This window comes from Ranitomeya imitator, chromosome 2, assembly GCF_032444005.1.
Source record: "Ranitomeya imitator isolate aRanImi1 chromosome 2, aRanImi1.pri, whole genome shotgun sequence".
Lineage (NCBI taxonomy): Eukaryota > Metazoa > Chordata > Amphibia > Anura > Dendrobatidae > Ranitomeya > Ranitomeya imitator.
Window position 1 is genome coordinate 721,559,408 of NC_091283.1, and position 19,794 is coordinate 721,579,201.

Genomic DNA, 19,794 nt, shown 5'->3' on the forward strand with positions numbered 1-19,794 from the left:
ACAGAAGCTTGTTTTACTCAGCTATCATCATATCTGACTTTCCAACGTCTCTTTCCAACAATGTCTGAAGTAAAGAAACAACAGAAGAAATGCCCAGAGCCTTGTCCACCACCTTGTCCAGAGCCTTGCCCAAAACCTTGCCAAGAACCTTGTCCAAAACCCAAATGCCAAAATCGTAAGTATAGAATTTGATAATGATGCCACTAACATATTAGCAATGATCTAAATATATATATATGGTAGTTTTACCAGAGGTTATAGTAGTAACTGATATGTCCTGCTAGTATACTGGAAAACTTTTTTACAGTATGCAATGTCCCTTAAAATTAAGACGACAAAGAGCACAGAAGGCAATAATTTCCTGTAGAAAAAAAGTGCAATATGTTCAATGTTTTTCAATACATACCTGCCCACTAAATTTAAAAAAAAAACATTTCATTGGCATTATTATGTTTATAAGTGTGAAAACAAACTAATTTGTGAAGGTTAACCATTTGCTTACTTTATTATACATTATTATCTGCATCTCAGTTTCAAGAGTTCGGAAATTTAAGTGTCTGATCTCATGCACACGGCTATATTATAGATCCATGCAACCACCAAGTTGTACAAAAGATTACTTCAGCACCAATATAGATTTTGGGGGCATTATTGTGACTCAATATAAGCTTACTTTACCAAAACTTTTAGGAGGCCACTGAAAAACCTCCATGGGCACAAAGAGAAGCCACAGCAAAAGTCACCCAAAACCACCTGTTACACAGCATGTCATAAAAAATTATTGTATGTGGATTGCCCCCATAGGGCAGTGGGGTACTTGGTACCGGGTCCTTCGGTTCTCAAGGGGGATGTCACGGTGGCTGGCCCGGTCTGTGGCCCTCGGGAAGTCCATTGTAAAAAGGGAAAGGTCTTTAAAGGGGAAATGTTCGTGACGCCACCTGTGGTATTTGGTCAGGGTGACCGACACTGCTTAGCAGTCCGCTGGGGTGATGTTATGGCAGCTAGATGGTATACCTTCCCACAGGTGAAGTATGTCCCCAGGGCGTCCCATTGTATAGATGGTGGATGGTGTGAGGTGCAGTGAATGACGAGGACACAAGGTTGCAGTCTCTTTACCTTTTTACTGAAGGCTTCAGCATCCACAGTCCAGAGCACCAGATCACAGGGCAGGCAGAGTCCGGCCGGTTTGAAGGCAAATCCAGAGTCCCCTTATCTAGGTGGAAATCAGTAGCCTTCCTCTCGCGCCTGGATGTTGTAGTCCCATCCTGCTAAGCTTCTCGGTAAGGTCCTCACAAACTGTTGTTGGTGTTATGTTTCTCTCTGTCCCCCAGATGGATAGGAACAAACCCATATGACTGGTGGCCTGGGTCTTTTTACAGGGACTCTAGCATGCCCCAGCCCCCATAAGTTGCCACTGTGCCTCCTGGGTATAGGTCAGGTAGGTAACGTGGAGATAGCTGTCCTGCCAGTCTATGGAGCAAGGCATGGAGGCGTTGCTCCCTCGGTGTTCCGGCTACCGGATCCTGTGCCTCAGAAGGAGGCAGCCTGTGCAGGGCAGAACTCCTTCTGGTTTCCTCTCCTTTTGCTATGACTTCGGTTATCACCCTCTACAATACAATTCGCTGTTCGTGTCTCTTTCTTAGGATGCTGCCGCATCGGTAGGCAGCCGCAGATCCGTGACCCTCTGTCTAGGCCTCTGACAGGATCCCACCCCTGTCTGGGACCAACTACCTGAGCGAAGCTCAGATAGCAGCTAACTTTGTGATGCCCAGCTTGCTTCTGCCTGACTTCCTATCCAGACCACCAGTTTTACCTAATTTTGAGGAGTGCCCTAATAAATAGGAGCACGGCTCCCCCTGGTGGACTGGAGTGTGAAGTGTGTTGTGTGGTTTGTGATACCTGGTAAAGTGATCTCCTTTATTGCCTTCAGATGTAACATTACTCCCCCCTAGAGGGAAATGATATTACTGCAACGACAAGGACCCTGGGGCGCTGCATATGTGCTGCCAGGATGTTCCATTATCAGAAAGAGCTCTGGCACCAAAACATACGTTAAGGGGCATAAATAAGTTGTAGATTTTCATAGGGTGAAAAGACAGTTGCACAGCTGGAAATGAGTCTGTGTCAGTATTACTCCAAAATGGAATCACAAAAAGTATTAAAACAGCCACCATACATTTCTAATATTTTATAGATAGTCACACTTGTGGGAAAAAAAAAACAAAGACAGCACTTCATAGATAGTATTATATCAATTATGAGAAAAAAAGTCTCTGGAGTAGCACTGTTGCAATGACCTGCAGACATCTGCTCTGCCCAGAAAACCTCTTTTGGTCCATTGTTAGATACTGTAGGAGTACATTTCTAATATTTTATAGATAGTCACACTTGTGGGAAAAAAAAAACAAAGACAGCACTTCATAGATAGTATTATATCAATTATGAGAAAAAAAAGTCTCTGGAGTAGCACTGTTGCAATGACCTGCAGACATCTGCTCTGCCCAGAAAACCTCTTTTGGTCCATTGTTAGATACTGTAGGAGTAGTATACGAAAGCTGGAAATCCATTTGATGCTAAGACAATCGGACACACAAGGAGTGTCAATCTTTATAATAACATGTTTTAGTCTAGGGACTGCTCTTGAACCTGAAACTGTTGGTCTAAAATAGTATAGCATATAGATAATTACAATTCAAAGTAAAGAATGATTTAAAAGTCATCCAGTCTGTATCTGAGTAAGTAACACTGAATGAGGCTTCAGCTTGCCTTACATGTAGAAGAATTATTGCTTTAATGAAATTATTTAATGATATCTTATTCAATTACTATGTTATTTAATTTCAGCCTGCAAGGATCAAAAATGTCCAGATCAAAAATGCTGTCCACAAGGTACATAACCTGAGACTTCTCATTTGTTTATATACTGTATAAAAATACGTTTTGTGATGTCTTTTATTTGGAAACCGAGATCATAAACATGACCCCAATAAGTATCTGTACACCTAATTTTGCACCTTGTAAATGAGTCATTTTAACCACCTGAAGATTTTTATTTTATACTACTAGAATATTGGCTTTCCTCATGACAGCATCACTTTTGTGATCATGCCCAGTCGCTATATGTAAATGCTATCAAAAGTTTATGTGAATAATAAATACTTGTTTTTCCTATTCTAGATCCATGCAAGCCACAATGCTAACAACACAAGTGATGTGGAGAAAAGGTCATGCCTACTGACTCTGATACCTATGAAATACATGCAGCATGTTCATTACAGCTATATAATCATTATCCTTTGTGTTGATGGAATTCAATAAACTATAACCGCATTCAAAATGTTCTCTAATTGACACAGTCATTGTGAAAATTTCTGAGGATGCGATGGTTGGAGATAGGAACCCAAACCCAACCCAAAATCTGTAACATTGCTACAGGGGAAGTATAGCTGGGTAATAGAGTCCAAAGTTTAGCAAATGTATAAGTGATCCCCCTGATCTTTAGAAACTGTACGCCAGTGTGTATTCAGCTGCAGAAAAATAGGATGCTGGAGGGGGCAGTTCTTAGGTCAGACTCTACCACACGAATTCACAACTGCACTTGTAGACACGTGAATGTGTTGGCACTGAACAAGCAACAGAAATAGATGAGGAAAAAGACCTTCTTGATTTCATAGCTTATGGGGGCGTATTGACATTGATTATTGGCATGTTATGTCTGTTAGTATTATTCAAGGTAGCCTCATCAGTATCTTATTTTGAACCCCACTGATATGATAATTTAGTGCCCAATAGGTAGATCAAATTAAAAAAAACTCCAAAGCTTGCTAGATTTAAGCAATTTTGAAAATGATAGTTGGCTAAAATTCCTTAAATATATGCAACATTTTCTATGTAAAGGTTGGTTTTAAAATAATGCTTGTTATGTATTGTACAGAATAGGCACAGCAGCTTTCAATATATGCAAGATATAAGTATTCCAACCTCAGTGATGATCATGTATGTGTAGCACCCCAGAGTCTGGTTGCCACGGTGACAGTGCCTCTCTCTAAGGGGTGATGTCATGCCTGGAGGCAAGAAGGAAGGTCCCCATGCCAGGTAACAGTGTACATGTCAATTCCTGCTCTAGGCCAGAAAGGGGAGTTTCCTTAAAAATTCTGGCCAGCAGGTGGGGTTAGTGAGTCAGAAAGAAGTCAGCTGAGAGAGTGAACAGGGGAGTTGTCATGGAAACAGGAGCCAGCTGGCGCTCGTGACAGGACAGTGAGAGAGGAAATTGGCCGTTGGTCTGTAGAGAGGGAAGGGGCAGGAGCCGAGACAAGAGCTCAGGGGAATAAAAACTGTGTATAGCTGACCCCAGAGAAGAGCGCTGAATAAAAAAGGACGCCAGAGTCCTTGGCTGGGCGAGTGCTGTATGGCCTGTCAGCCAAATCTTGAGGGCAGGGGACTGCAAGTTCCCTGGCCACATTGAACACCTCAAAGCATGGTACCAGACCAAGAGCCCAGGACAGTGGCCATGAAATAGGCGCACGCCATACAGGTTAGAAATCATCATGCAGGAGAGGGCCGCAGCTTAGCTACAAACAGCAGGGACCCTAAAAGAGAGTGCACAAGGAAAGTCGCCAACCCCACCCGGCAGGGTGGATCCTCTGAAAGCCTCTAGGAAAGCAGGACTCAATCCGTCATTTGTAATTGGTACCCCAGATTGCATCTACTTTCAAATAAGAGGTAAGGAAAACTGCACCTCTCTGTGCTGTGTCCTTCACTTTTTCTCTGCACCCCAATGTTCACCACCTTCTGAACAATCAAATATATTTGCCCTGGGGCCCTGCACTACCAATGGGGAGCTGAACCATCTTTGCTGCATCACCATCAGCCCTAGTGGACCTAAACCCCACCGTCGGCCACCCATTGCCGAACACATAGGTGGCGTCACAACCAAACACCACATAATTATCCTCTACTTTATGACATGGCCAGGGCCATGGAAACGGATTATGGCCCCATGACCTTCCCCATAGTACTGTCCGGTCCAATTCCGGCTACCCCACGGCCCTGGTTGGCACGTCATTTTGGCATCACGAACAGCATTTTCGGAGCCGGGCATAGCCGGGTACTGTGTGCCAGAGACTTTATTAAATTGTATTCCAGAGATTTTAAAGAGCTTTCAAATCACCGCCATAACTGTGTAACACAGTGGGCACGAGCAAAGAGGGTGTGCTGTCATGGGCAGAGCCAGAAAAAGGACACAAAGCAAAGCCCTGCCCGGGCTGTGACATCAGCGGGTGAAGTGAAGCTGGAGCTGCGCTCGATTGTGAGCGAGTGAAAAGCAGGAAGTCCCGACTTGGAGACCAGGAGGAGCTCAATTCAACCCATCGGAGAGCAGCTGCTGACAACAGTAAAGGTAAACAGAGCTTGACTGAGGTTCACTGAGGGGGGAAGAAAATGCCCAACTCGGGTGGAGATTCAGCGGTAAACGCAGCCACAGCCCCCATAGTGCAGCAAGATCCTGTGACGGCCACATCTGCAGTCCCCATAATGCCGTTATCAATGCCATATATATCAGGAGCGACCTGGTTACTGCAGTACTCAGGGGAGTTGCACACCCTGAGCGATTTCAAGGAAAGTCTATTAAGTTTGTTCAAAGTGTACTCCGTGTCTGAAAGTCGAAAAGTCAGTATCCTTATTGGCCAAATAACAGGTGCTGTCAACCAAATCTTGGCCAGACTAAAGGACATTTTTGACACTCGCACTGCAGCAGAGACAAAAAATGAGATTCTTTGGGTGCAAACAAAGGGTGCAGGACAGAATACGGGACTATGCTCTTAACCTTCAGGAGGCGCTAAGGGCCATAAAGCAGGTTGACCCTGACAGTGTGCAAGATGAAGATAGATTACTAATGGAGCAGTTTATAGAGGGACTCCAGTCTAACACTCAAAGGAACAGCTGCATATAAAGGCCCTACAAAATCCTGAACTGGACTTTGCACACTTTAAGAATAGGTAAGGTACTGCATGAACCAAATCCTAGTGGCACAGAGCCCTCTAGGCGACCAGCAACTACATACCAGCAGGGGGCAGCATCCTTTCCCCTGACCCCTATTGAGACAGACACGCCGGCCGAAGATGATGACTCTGCTTCAGACCTATGTCTCCAGGTCAAGGAACTGACCAAAAGTGTGGCTGCACTCACAAAAACTGTATAGTCCACACAAGTGGCTCCAAAGAAGAAGATCCAGCTGGCCTCCAGTCCAGATGATGTCCCGTGGCAACAGCAGAAGAGAATCCCACCAACCAGAGGGAGAGCTAGCAATCGTTACGATGAGGACGGACAGCCCATCTGTTGCCACTGCAGCAAGGTGGGACACATTGCCAGATTCTGTTATTTAAACAAGCAACCACTGGGGCAAAGGGCCAACCCTCAGGAGTAAGATGACCAGGCCCATCAAGTTGGCGAGACAAGTACGTGGGAGGATGGCTGGTCCTGCCCGTTGTGATCGATGGCTTCCCGATGAACGCCTTATTGGACTCCAGCTCCCAGGTGACAACAATGCCATATATCCTATTTAACCTCTTTTTGACCTCGGATGGGATAGTACGTCCGAGGTCAGATCCCCTGCTTTGATTCAGGGCTATGGCGGTGAGCCCGCATCAAAGCTGGGACATGTCAGCTGTTTTGAACAGCTGACATGTGCCCACAATAGCGGCGGGAGAAATCACGATTCACCCGCCGCTATTAACTAGTTAAATGCCGCTGTCAAACGCTGACAGTGGCATTTAACCGGCACTTCCGGCCGGGGGCGGCCGGAAATGAGCGCATCGCCGACCCCGTCACATGATCGGGGGTCAGCGATGCTTGTGCATTGTAACCATAGAGGTCCTTGAGACCTCTATGGTTACTGATGCCAGCCTGCTATGAGCGCCAACCTGTGGTCGGAGCTCATAGCACACCTGCATTTCTGCTGCATAGCAGCGATCTGATGATTGCTGCTATGTAGCAGAGTCTATCGCGTTGTGCCAGCTTCTAGCCTCCTATGGAGGCTATTGAAGCATGGCAAAAGAAAAAATTTTTTTTTTTTAAATGTGAAAAAAAAATATATATATATAAAAGTTTAAATCACCCCCCTTTCGTCCCATTCAAAATAAATTAATAAAAAAAAATCAAACCTACACATATTTGGTATCGCCACGTTTAGAATTGCCCAATCTATCAATAAAAATAAAGGATTAACCTGATCGCTAAACAGCGTAGCGAGAAAAAAATTTGAAACGCCAAAATTACGTTTTTTTGGTTGCCGCGACATTGCATTAAAATGCAATAACGGGCGATCAAAAGAACGTGTCTGCACCAACATGCTATCATTGAAAACGCCAGCTCAGCAAGCAAAAAATAAGGCCTCAGCCGACCCAAGATCATGAAAAATGGAGACGCTACGGGTATCGGAAAATGGCGCAATTTTTTTTTTTTTTAGCAAAGTTTGGAATTTTTTTTCACCACTTAGATAAAAGGGAACCTAGCCATGTTTGGTTTCTATGAACTCATAATGACCTGTAGAATCATAACGACAGGTCAGTTTTAGCATTTAGTGAACCTTGTAAAAAAGCCAATCAAAAAACATGTGAGGGATTGCACTTTTTTTGCAATTTCACCGCACTTGGAATGTGTTTCCTGCTTTTTAGTACACAATATGCTAAAACCAATGATGTAGTTCAAAAGTACAACTTGTTTAGCAAAAAATAAGCCCTCACATTGCCATATTGATGGAAAAATAAAAAAGTTATGGTTCTGGGAAGGGGAGCAAAAAACGAACACGGAAAAATGGAAAATCCCAAGGTCATGAAGGGGTTAAGTGGTACTTGGTTGATTCAGACATTGCTCACTGCCCAGATAAAGACCTTGCCATGCTAGCCAGCAATGGTCAGCCCTTGCCTCAGATGGGATATATAGAGGTGACCATCAAGATTGGCCAAGTAGAATTGCAGTCGCAAGGTTTGATTATAGTTGCTTTTGACAAGCGAGAATGCCATACTATGATCATTTTGGGCACTAATGTAATTGAAAATTGTCTTGGATAAATTATTGCTTAGTTACAACAGGTAGGCGAGACCACCAGCTCCAGTCAGCAGTGGGTCCTGCAAAAGGAGATCAGAGCCCTGATGCAGACACAACAGGTAGAGCTGTCTGGTGGGGAAGTCGGCATTGTCACAGTAAGTGATCCTTTCCCATTGCAATACCCCCTAGGAGTGAAATGTTAATCTGGTGTCGGTCAGCAATAGGCCTCAGGGGTCAAGACTGCAAAGCCCTGGTAGACACCTTGTACTCTAACAGTAGGCCCACTATCCTGACAGCCAGGGGAGTAGTTGATGTCCACAAGGGGAGAGTACCAATACTCATCTTGAATTGTGGGGAGAGAGAGGTCTGTTTACCTTGGTATGCCACCCTTGCTAAACTGTTCACTGTCGGCAACAATGCAATAGAGGCAGCAGAACCCTTGCTTCTATCCGATCAGGTGAAATAAAATGGCTCTGAAGGGCAGCTGGAGGATTGGTGTCAGCAGCTACAAGTAGGCACTGATTCCACCCCTTCGCACCAAAAGCATGGAGCTTAACGGGTGGCTCCATAATTTGAACGGGTCTTCAGCAAACAACCTCTAGACTTTGGGCAGGCAAAAGGGGTCCAACACCATATCCCCGCTGGAGTTTATCTGCCCATTAAAGAGAGGTACCGGCCTGTACCTCCTGCACACTATCAATGTGCCAAAAGTATGTTATGAGAGATGAAGGAGGCTGGGGTATTCAGAGATAGTTGCAGCCCCTGGGGAGCTCCGTGAGTCCTCGTTAGAAAGAAAGATGATACCATGAGAATGTGTGTTGACTAGTGTTGAGCATTCCGATACCGCAAGTATCGGGTATCGGCCGATACTTGCGGTATCGGAATTCCGATACCGAGATCCGATACTTTTGTGGTATCGGGTATCGGTATCGGATCAATAGGGATGTGTAAAATAAAGAATTAAAATAAAAAATATTGATATGCTCACCTCTCCGGCGGCCCCTGGACATCACGCTGGTAACCGGCCGGCTTCTTTGTTTAAAATGAGCGCCTTCAGGACCTGCGAATGACGTCGCGGCTTCTGATTGGTCGCGTGCCGCCCATGTGACCGGCACGCGACCAATCAGAAGCCGCGACGTCATTCTCATTCACAAAACTCCTAATTCTAGGAATTAAGGACCTGCGAATGACGTCGCGGCTTCTGATAGGTCGCGTGCCAGTCACATGGGCGGCACGCGACCAATCAGAAGCCGTGACATCATTCGCAGGTCCTGAAGGCGCTCATTTTAAACAAAGAAGCCGGCCGGTTACCAGCGTGATGTCCAGGGGCCGCCGGAGAGGTGAGCATATCAATATTTTTTATTTTAATTCTTTATTTTACACATTCCTATGGATCCCAGGGCCTGAAGGAGAGTTTCCTCTCCTTCAGACCCTGGGAACCATGAGAATACCTTCCGATACTTGATGTCCCATTGACTTGTATTGGTATCGAATATCGGTATCATAGTAACATAGTAACATAGTTAGTAAGGCCGAAAAAAGACATTTGTCCATCCAGTTCAGTCTATATTCCATCATAATAAATCCCCAGATCTACGTCCTTCTACAGAACCAAATTGTATGATACAATATTGTTCTGCTCCAGGAAGACATCCAGGCCTCTCTTGAACCCCTCGACTGAGTTCGCCATCACCACCTCCTCAGGCAAGCAATTCCAGATTCTCACTGCCCTAACAGTAAAGAATCCTCTTCTATGTTGGTGGAAAAACCTTCTCTCCTCCAGACGCAAAGAATGCCCCCTTGTGCCCATCACCTTCCTTGGTATAAACAGATCCTCAGCGAGATATTTGTATTGTCCCCTTATATACTTATACATGGTTATTAGATCGCCCCTCAGTCGTCTTTTTTCTAGACTAAATAATCCTAATTTCGCTAATCTATCTGGGTATTGTAGTTCTCCCATCCCCTTTATTAATTTTGTTGCCCTCCTTTGTACTCTCTCTAGTTCCATTATATCCTTCCTGAGCACCGGTGCCCAAAACTGGACACAGTACTCCATGTGCGGTCTAACTAGGGATTTGTACAGAGGCAGTATAATGCTCTCATCATGTGTATCCAGACCTCTTTTAATGCACCCCATGATCCTGTTTGCCTTGGCAGCTGCTGCCTGGCACTGGCTGCTCCAGGTAAGTTTATCATTAACTAGGATCCCCAAGTCCTTCTCCCTGTCAGATTTACCCAGTGGTTTCCCATTCAGTGTGTAATGGTGACATTGATTCCTTCTTCCCATGTGTATAACCTTACATTTATCATTGTTAAACCTCATCTGCCACCTTTCAGCCCAAGTTTCCAACTTATCCAGATCCATCTGTAGCAGAATACTATCTTCTCTTGTATTAACTGCTTTACATAGTTTTGTATCATCTGCAAATATCGATATTTTACTGTGTAAACCTTCTACCAGATCATTAATGAATATGTTGAAGAGAACAGGTCCCAATACTGACCCCTGCGGTACCCCACTGGTCACAGCGACCCAGTTAGAGACTATACCATTTATAACCACCCTCTGCTTTCTATCACTAAGCCAGTTACTAACCCATTTACACACAATTTCCCCCAGACCAAGCATTCTCATTTTGTGTACCAACCTCTTGTGCGGCACGGTATCAAACGCTTTGGAAAAATCGAGATATACCACGTCCAATGACTCACCGTGGTCCAGCCTATAGCTTACCTCTTCATAAAAACTGATTAGATTGGTTTGACAGGAGCGATTTCTCATAAACCCATGCTGATATGGAGTTAAACAGTTATTCTCATTGAGATAATCCAGAATAACATCCCTCAGAAACCCTTCAAATATTTTACCAACAATAGAGGTTAGACTTACTGGCCTATAATTTCCAGGTTCACTTTTAGAGCCCTTTTTGAATATTGGCACCACATTTGCTATGCGCCAATCCTGCGGAACAGACCCTGTCGCTATAGAGTCCCTAAAAATAAGAAATAATGGTTTATCTATTACATTACTTAGTTCTCTTAGTACTCGTGGGTGTATGCCATCCGGACCCGGAGATTTATCTATTTTAATCTTATTTAGCCGGTTTCGCACCTCTTCTTGGGTTAGATTGGTGACCCTTAATATAGGGTTTTCATTGTTTCTTGGGATTTCACCTAGCATTTCATTTTCCACCGTGAATACCGTGGAGAAGAAGGTGTTTAATATGTTAGCTTTTTCCTCGTCATCTACAACCATTCTTTCCTCACTATTTTTTAAGGGGCCTACATTTTCAGTTTTTATTCTTTTACTATTGATATAGTTGAAGAACAGTTTGGGATTAGTTTTACTCTCCTTAGCAATGTGCTTCTCTGTTTCCTTTTTGGCAGCTTTAATTAGTTTTTTAGATAAAGTATTTTTCTCCCTATAGTTTTTTAGAGCTTCAATGGTGCCATCCTGCTTTAGTAGTGCAAATGCTTTCTTTTTACTGTTAATTGCCTGTCTTACTTCTTTGTTTAGCCACATTGGGTTTTTCCTATTTCTAGTCCTTTTATTCCCACAAGGTATAAACCGCTTACACTGCCTATTTAGGATGTTCTTAAACATTTCCCATTTATTATCTGTATTATTAGTTCTGAGGATATTGTCCCAGTCTACCAGATTAAGGGCATCTCTAAGCTGGTCAAACTTTGCCTTCCTAAAGTTCAGTGTTTTTGTGACTCCCTGACAAGTCCCCCTAGTGAAAGACAGGTGAAACTGTACAATATTGTGGTCGCTATTTCCTAGATGCCCGACCACCTGCAGATTTGTTATTCTGTCAGGTCTATTAGATAGTATTAGGTCTAAAAGTGCTGCTCCTCTGGTTGGATTCTGCACCAATTGTGAAAGATAATTTTTCTTGGTTATTAGCAGAAACCTGTTGCCTTTATGGGTTTCACAGGTTTCTGTTTCCCAGTTAATATCCGGGTAGTTAAAGTCCCCCATAACCAGGACCTCATTATGGGTTGCAGCTTCATCTATCTGCTTTAGAAGTAGACTTTCCATGGTTTCTGTTATATTTGGGGGTTTGTAACAGACCCCAATGAGAATTTTGTTACCATTTTTCCCTCCATGAATTTCGACCCATATGGACTCGACATCCTCATTTCCTTCGCTAATACCCTCCCTTAAAGTGGACTTTAGACAAGACTTTACATAGAGACAAACCCCTCCTCCTCTCCGATTTTTACGATCCTTTCTAAACAGACTGTAACCCTGTAAGTTAACTGCCCAGTCATAGCTTTCATCTAACCATGTCTCGGTTATTCCCACTATGTCAAAGTTACCTGTAGATATTTCTGCTTCTAGTTCTTCCATCTTGTTTGTCAGGCTTCTGGCGTTTGCAAGCATGCAGTTTAGAGGATTTTGTTTTGTTCCAATCTCCTCGCTGTGGATTGTTTAAGAAATGTTCTTACCTCCCTTCTGAGTATGTTTTCCTGGATCTTCTTTGTTCAAGTCTAATGTTTTTCTTCCCGTCCCCTCTTCTTCTAGTTTAACGCCCTCCTGATGAGTGTAGCGAGTCTTCTGGCGAATGTGTGTTTCCCAGGTTTGTTGAGGTGTAGTCCGTCTCTCCAGGAATCCGAATCCTTGTTGTCTGCACCATCGTCTTAGCCAGTTGTTTGCATCAAGGATCCTGTTCCATCTCCTGGTGCCATGCCCGTCTACTGGAAGGATAGAAGAAAAAACTACCTGTGCATCCAGTTCCTTTACTTTCTTCCCCAACTCTTCAAAGTCTTTGCAGATTGTCGGTAGGTCCTTCCTTGCCGTGTCATTGGTGCCAACATGTATCAGAAGAAATGGGTGGACGTCCTTGGAGTTGAAGAGCTTTGGTATCCTATCGGTCACATCCTTGATCATCGCACCTGGAAGGCAGCATACTTCTCTTGCAGTTATGTCCGGTCTGCAGATGGCTGCTTCTGTGCCTCTCAGTAGTGAGTCTCCCACCACCACCACTCTTCGTTGCTTCTTGGCTGTACTTTTTGCTGTCACTTGTTGCTGTGTGCCCTTTTCTTTTTTGCTTGCTGGTATTGCTTCATCCTTAGGTGTGCCATCTTCATCCTCTACAAAGATTTGATATCGGTTCTTCAGTTGTGTGGTTGGTGATTTCTCCATGGTCTTCTTGCTTCTTTTGGTCACATATCGATATCCGATATTTTTCGGGTATCGGCCGATACTATCCGATACCGATACTTTCAAGTATCGGACGGTATCGCTCAACACTAGTGTTGACTACAAGTGAATTAACAGCATTACAAACAAGGACGCCTACCCATTACCTAGAATTGAGGAGTCACTATTTGCACTGAGATCCGCTAACTAATTCTCCACCTTTGATCTCACCAGTGGGTATTGGCAGGCTCCCATGGCGGAGGCGGATAAAGAGAAGACCGCCTTCACAATACTAATGGGCCTCTCCCAGTTCAACTACATGCCATTCGGGCTTTGCAATGCACCAGGGACATTTCAGAGAATGATGTAGTGTTGCCTCCAGCATAAGAACTTTGAAACCATTATGTTGTACTTGGATGACATCATCATCTTCTACAAAACCTATGAAGACCACTTGAAGCACCTGGCCAAAGTATTCAAAGCCCTGTTCTACTTTGGTTTGAAAGTAAAGCCATCCAAATGTCACCTTTTGATGCCCAAGGTGCAGTATCTAGGCCATATGGTAAGTGCGGAAGGTGTGGCACCAGACCCTGACAAAGTCACCATTATCCGGGACTGGCAAAGACCCAGCACCATTCATGAAGGCAGTTTCTTGGGTTGGTAGGTTACTACCAGAGAATCATCAAGGACTTCACCAAAATATCTGCACCCCTGCAAGATCTTCTAGTGGGCCAATCCAAGTCCAAGTCAAAAGTCTTCCATTCGAGTGGAACAAAAGGATAGAAGAGTCCTTTATCAGGTTGAAATTGGCCCTCATGGGAGATGAGGTCCTGGCTTCCCCTGACTATGACCAACCATTTGTACTGTACACTGACATGAGACAGCTGCAGCTTAGGATAACCAAGCTGTTGCACAACTCTTAGGGTAAGTAGTAGTCCAACTGAAAGGAACCCCGACAATTACAGTTCCTTTAAACTCAAGTTCCTCGCCAGAGCCAACCAAACACCACATAGTTATCCTCCATTTTATGAAACGGCCAGGGCCACAGAAACGGATCACGGCCCCGTGACCTCCCCATGGAACTGTCCCATCCGATTCTGGGTACCCCACGGCCCTGGTGGGCGCGTCATGTGCACAGTGATGTATGGAACCAGATTATTCTCTTCTTCTTCATAGAAAGAAAAGAAAATAATGAATGCATTTTTACACTACTGAAAGAAAAAAAAATCAAATGTATGGCCAGCTTCTCTAAGATTTTTTTAAAATTAAATTAAACCAGTGTTGTGAATTCTTACTTTCAATTCATGAAATGATGGGTGAAAATACTGAAACACAAAAAAGGGTACTAGCTGATATAAGTAACATTAATGTTCATTAGCTGCTATTTTAATCCAAATTGCAATTCTAAAATTACACATCTATGTGTCATGGCAACCACCAGAGATGATGGAACAGATTGAAATTCAAATTTACCAGCTTCAGCAAATTTGTCTGATTTATGGCAAATAATTGCCCATAAAAGATGTGTGTTTACTATTATGAAAATAATATAAAATAAATAAATAATTGCAATGACTTTTTATCAAACCATGTGAAAAAAATTCATTTATTTAGGTAGCAGAAACAGGTTAGCATTTTTCAAATTGAAGAAATAATGGCTTGTCAACAACTCTTGAATAAATTTATGTTTACTTTAGGAGCCGTTTGTGTATCCACAAGAGAGTGCACATCCCATCAGAATCACAGTGCAGCTATACAACATACTGGACAATCATAGGGTATGTGTGGCACCCCAGGTGTCCGGTTGCCACAGTGGCATTGCCTCACTCACAGGGGGTGATGTCATGCCTGGAAGCAAGGAGGGGTCCCCTTAAAAGGAAATACCAGCATCCAACACCTTTCTGAATCCAGACAAGATGGGGGAGCCCTAACACCTGGTTTCAGGGGAGCTTCCCGATAAGTTCTGGTCTGGAGGTGGAGTTAGTCAGTCTGAGTCTAGTGAGGAGAGTGAGAGGAGAGTAGGCAAGTCGAGGAGAACCTGGGGAATGGAGCTGTAGCCTGGCTCACCTCAGAACAAAGCGCTGACAAAGACCAGAGTCCTTGGCTGTGTGAGTACTGTATGCCCCTACAACTGAATCTGGAGGGCAGAGAACTGCAATCTCCCTGGCCACACTGAACACCCGGAGGCACTGCAGCAGACCAAGAGGCTGCCAATGGAAAGGCAGTGCCGTGATAGGCTCACGCTGTCTGCTATACAGGTTAGAAGCAACATGCAGGAGAGGAACTTGAACAAAGCTTAAAGCAGCAAGGACCTAAGAGAGTAGAACAGAAGGAAGGCTTCCAAACCCACCTGGCTAGGTGGATCCCAAGTTGCTTCCAGGCTGCCTGGACCCCATCATCACCTGTTACCCGTGCCCTGGACTGAACCTGCAACTACCAAGTAAAGGTAAAGGAAACTGCAATCCTTGTGTATTTCAGTAATTTCCCGCACCCTCAGTCCCGCACCCCATCTTCTATGATCCCTTACCAACTATACTGGTAGCCCTGGGGCCCCGCTCTACCTGTGGGGAGCAGAACCATCCCAGCTGCGTCACCATAGGCACCAGCAGTTGCCTCAAGCAACGTTGGCTATCCATTGCCGAACACCACAGGTGGCATCACAACTAACTCCCTATAGACTTTATTTCTCCTTAATTTCATTAATTTTATTGGATGACCAGGGCCACGGACGGGGTCACTGCTGCAGTAACCACCCCCTTAAGAACTGTCAGACCCGGCACGAGTACCCCATGGCCCTAGCGGGTTCTCCATATGTGAGTGGGTTTTTAGTAGCAGTAGCAATAGTAGCAGGAGTACAGTTAGTCCTATAAAATACAGCTGACAGCCAGCCATTGCTAACAATGCAGGTGCTGGGATTTTATCAAAACACGAAAGTCATGACGGATATTGACCATTTTGCACTTTACTTGCACTTCTACAGGCATTTCCGAAAGCTGATGACCATTGTAGTCCCCCAGTACCAGTTGCCCAGCTGCCATTACTTCTCTAAGAAAGCTGTGCCTGTGCTACACCAGCATGTCGCAGACATCACCCATTCCTTGACCAAATCTATGTCTGCCAAGGTGCATTTCACCACAGACACTTAGATGAGTAAGCATGGCTAAGGGCATTACATTTTTCTGACTGGGCAATGGGTGTGTCACAGGTCTACTGAGACTAAGAGGCTTCAGGGAACCGCAGCGCTCTGGGCCTCGTTCACACACAGTGAACAGAAGCTCTTCTCCTGAGTTCTGACTTGGCTGCTTTATGCCAGCAGTGCAGGAGTTAACCTTGTTAAAAGTTGCTGTGAGCTTGGTCTCTCAGCTGAATTGGTTTTGGCAATCTCGTCCTCTATATAGACCTAGCTTTGACTGCAACTGTTGTCAGTGATCAGTTCAGCTGCCTGGCTTGGAGTGTGATGGAGCGTAGTGTTGGAGCTTGGAGGTCTATTTGCTAAGATTGTTGTCTGTTTATTTGGTTGCTTGTTAAACCTGTTTTCTATCCTTTGATCTTTCCCCCTTTTTTCCCTACTCAGGGTTTCCTCTGTGGTTGTGTGAGTTTCCAGGGTGTTTGCTATTTTACTTACTTTTTCTGTATTCCCTGTCTATTTTTCGTTTTGCTATGTTTGTGCAGTCCTTCCCCCTGAGGGGGGAGAGGGGGCCACTCATAGGGTCTTCTCAGGAGACAGGGATACGCTGGTGGCTCAGGCCTCCTAACCATTATAGGTGCCCCTGAGATAAGGGCAAGTCAGGACCCCTTATAGACTCACGGACAAGTACGGGTTCCATTTCGCTATCCTGCCCCTTTATTGCCGTTTACGGCGTGACAGAATCCCTTACCTAAAAAAAATTTCCAGACCAATATGGATACCGTTGCTGGTTTGGCTGGACAATTGCAGCAGCTCAGTCTAGAGGTGGCTGACCTCCGCTCGGCGGTGGCACAGCGCACTCCGTAGGCCACTGCAGGGGTTGCCGCACCTCCACAAGCTGCACTAGAGCCTAAGATAGCATTACCTGACAGATTCTCCAGGGGGCACAACAAGTTTGTTACATTCAGGGAAGCCTGTAAATTATACTTTAAGTTGCGTCCCCACACTTCTGGTTCCGAGGAGCAGAGGGTCGGGATTGTAATCTCGCTCTTACATGGAGATCCCCAGGCCTTGGCTTTTTCACTTCCCGCTGACGCCTTGCCGTTACGGACTGTGGAGGAGTTCTTTCGAGCCTTGGGTCACGTGTATGATGATCCTGACCACATCTCCCTCGCTGAGTCCACAATCACCTCCGCCAGGGAGACCGGCCTATGGAGGATTACTGCTTTGAGTTTAGGAGATGGGCTACTGATACTTTGTGGAATGATACTGCACTTCGCAGTCAATTTTATCAGGGACTATCGGATAAGATTAAAGATGCCTTCCCCTTACAGGAGAGACCAACTACTCTAGAGGCTGCTATGTCTCTAGCTATTCGTGTAGACCGCCGCCTGCACCAGAGACTTAAGGAGACGCCGCTTTTTAAGGGTGATTTGAATTTGTAGTTACCAGAACCCGAGTCTCTAGGGGAACCTATGCAGTTAGGTGGCGCAACTCAGTCTAAGGGGACAACTGTAGTAAGGCGTAAGGGAGCTGTATGTTTTTTCTGTGGCAGAAAGGGTCATTATGCGTATGTGTGTCCTTCTTGAAGACAACCACCGGAAAACGAATGAGCCCCGGTTGTGGGAAGGTTGGCAACTTGGGTGTACTTGTTTCCTGCATAATTAAGCCACAATTTTTTTTACCAGCCGAGATTCGTCTTGGTGAAAATAAGCTCATTGTTTCTGCCTTCTTAGACTCTGGTACTAAGGAGAAATGCGTGCACTCTGGAGGTGTGAAGCTGGTGCAGGCTGAACCTGGACTTGATCCAGTAGGCTCATGTATCGGAAGAAACAACCGTACTCAGAGGATGAATTGAGACTGCGTCATACACGTGAAATTTTGTTGATGAACACCACAGTGACTAGTGACAGTGTTGAGGTAACGTTTCGACCCCTTGAAGGGTCTTTATCAAACCTCACTGAAAAAAACAAAAAGATACAATATAATAGAGATCGTATGGCCAAGAAAACCACAGCAATACCAATTATACAACCATAGTACACGAATAAGGTGCATTTGCACCACTTGAGTATATATACAATAAAGGCAAATGCCAGAAAATAAACATATATACAAATAATATACAAAAAAGAGAGCACACATACATAAATGTCGCCCATGGGAGGTATGCAGTAAATGGAATCGACATGACTGCATAAAGGATGGTGAAGGCAGAGGAGACTAGCTGCGCAGAGAATGAATACCTATTGTCACGGGGCTACCACGACAGAGAGGTTCCAGAAAACCGCAGCGCTCTGGGCCTCATTCACACACGATGAACAGAAGCTCTTCTCCTGAATTCTGACCTGGCTGTCTTGTGCCAGCAGGGCAGGAGATAAACCTTATTACTGATGTTGCTGAGAGCTATGTCTCTCAGCTGATTTGGTTTTGGTAATCTCCGCTCCTATATAGACTCAGCTTCTACAACTGTTGTCAGTGATCAGTTCTGCTGCCTGGCTTGGAGTGAGAAGGAGCGTGGTATGAGGAGCTTGGAGGTTTATTTACAGAGATTGGTGTCTGCCATTTTGGTTGCATGTAAAACCTGTTTCCCTTCCTAGTTTTTTCCTTCTCTTCCCTTCTCTGTGTTTCCTCTGTGGTGGTGTGAGCATTTGGTGAGTTTGAGACTTTTAGTTACCTTGTCTGTATACCCTGTTTAATTGTCTTATTTATACACTGGTGCAGTCCACCTCCCTTGGGGGGAGAGAGGGCCACTGATAGGGTCTGCACAGGAGACAGGGATATGCTGGCGGCTCAGGCCTCCTAACCATTATAGGTACCCCTGAGATGAGGGAAAGTCAGGGCCCCATTATAGTGGAAGGGACAGGAGTGGGTGCCAGTACGCCGTCCTGCCCCTTTATCGCCATTAACGGCGTGACACCTATGATATATTCAAGTATTGGTAAACTGGATATGCAAAAAGGTGTAAAGCATAACTGACCTTGAAGATGAAAGTATTAGGGGAAGAGGAGGATGCCGTCTTGGAGACGGACACAAGTTTGTCATGATGTATAGCCTGGGCCAATGCTGTACAGATGTGGCGCATATGACTTTTACGGAGTGGGCACAGTTTAAGGACCTCTGCACCCTTCTGCACAGTTTTGAAATGACTACTAAGATAGTTATCACTGATGATGCCATCATCAACATCACTATTTCGGTTATCTACATCTGCTGCTGCAGATGCCAACACAAATTTGTGGAAATGTGAACTGTCATGGTTGGTCGCCATCTGCTGGGTTTGTTTTAGTAGAATACGTGTTGGTCCTTATTATACTATTCCTAATCTCATGAAACTGATGCCACTTCGGTGGTGTCAGGCTGTCGTTTTTTGAAATTTGAAATCTCTTGGTTGGGTGTCCATTTACTGGGTTGGCTGTAGTGGAAGATTATTATATTATTTACACTGTGGTGAAATTGATGCCACTTTGGT

General features: G+C 44.7%; 1 long non-coding RNA gene across 1 annotated transcript; it reads left to right on the forward strand.

The window, feature by feature from the left end:
- On the forward strand, nt 1–3,337 carry LOC138665578 (uncharacterized). Its single transcript, XR_011318493.1, has 3 exons — nt 1–175; nt 2,845–2,889; nt 3,178–3,337. It is a non-coding gene; the product is annotated as an uncharacterized lncRNA (long non-coding RNA).
- The last annotated feature ends 16,457 nt before the right edge of the window (nt 3,338–19,794 follow it).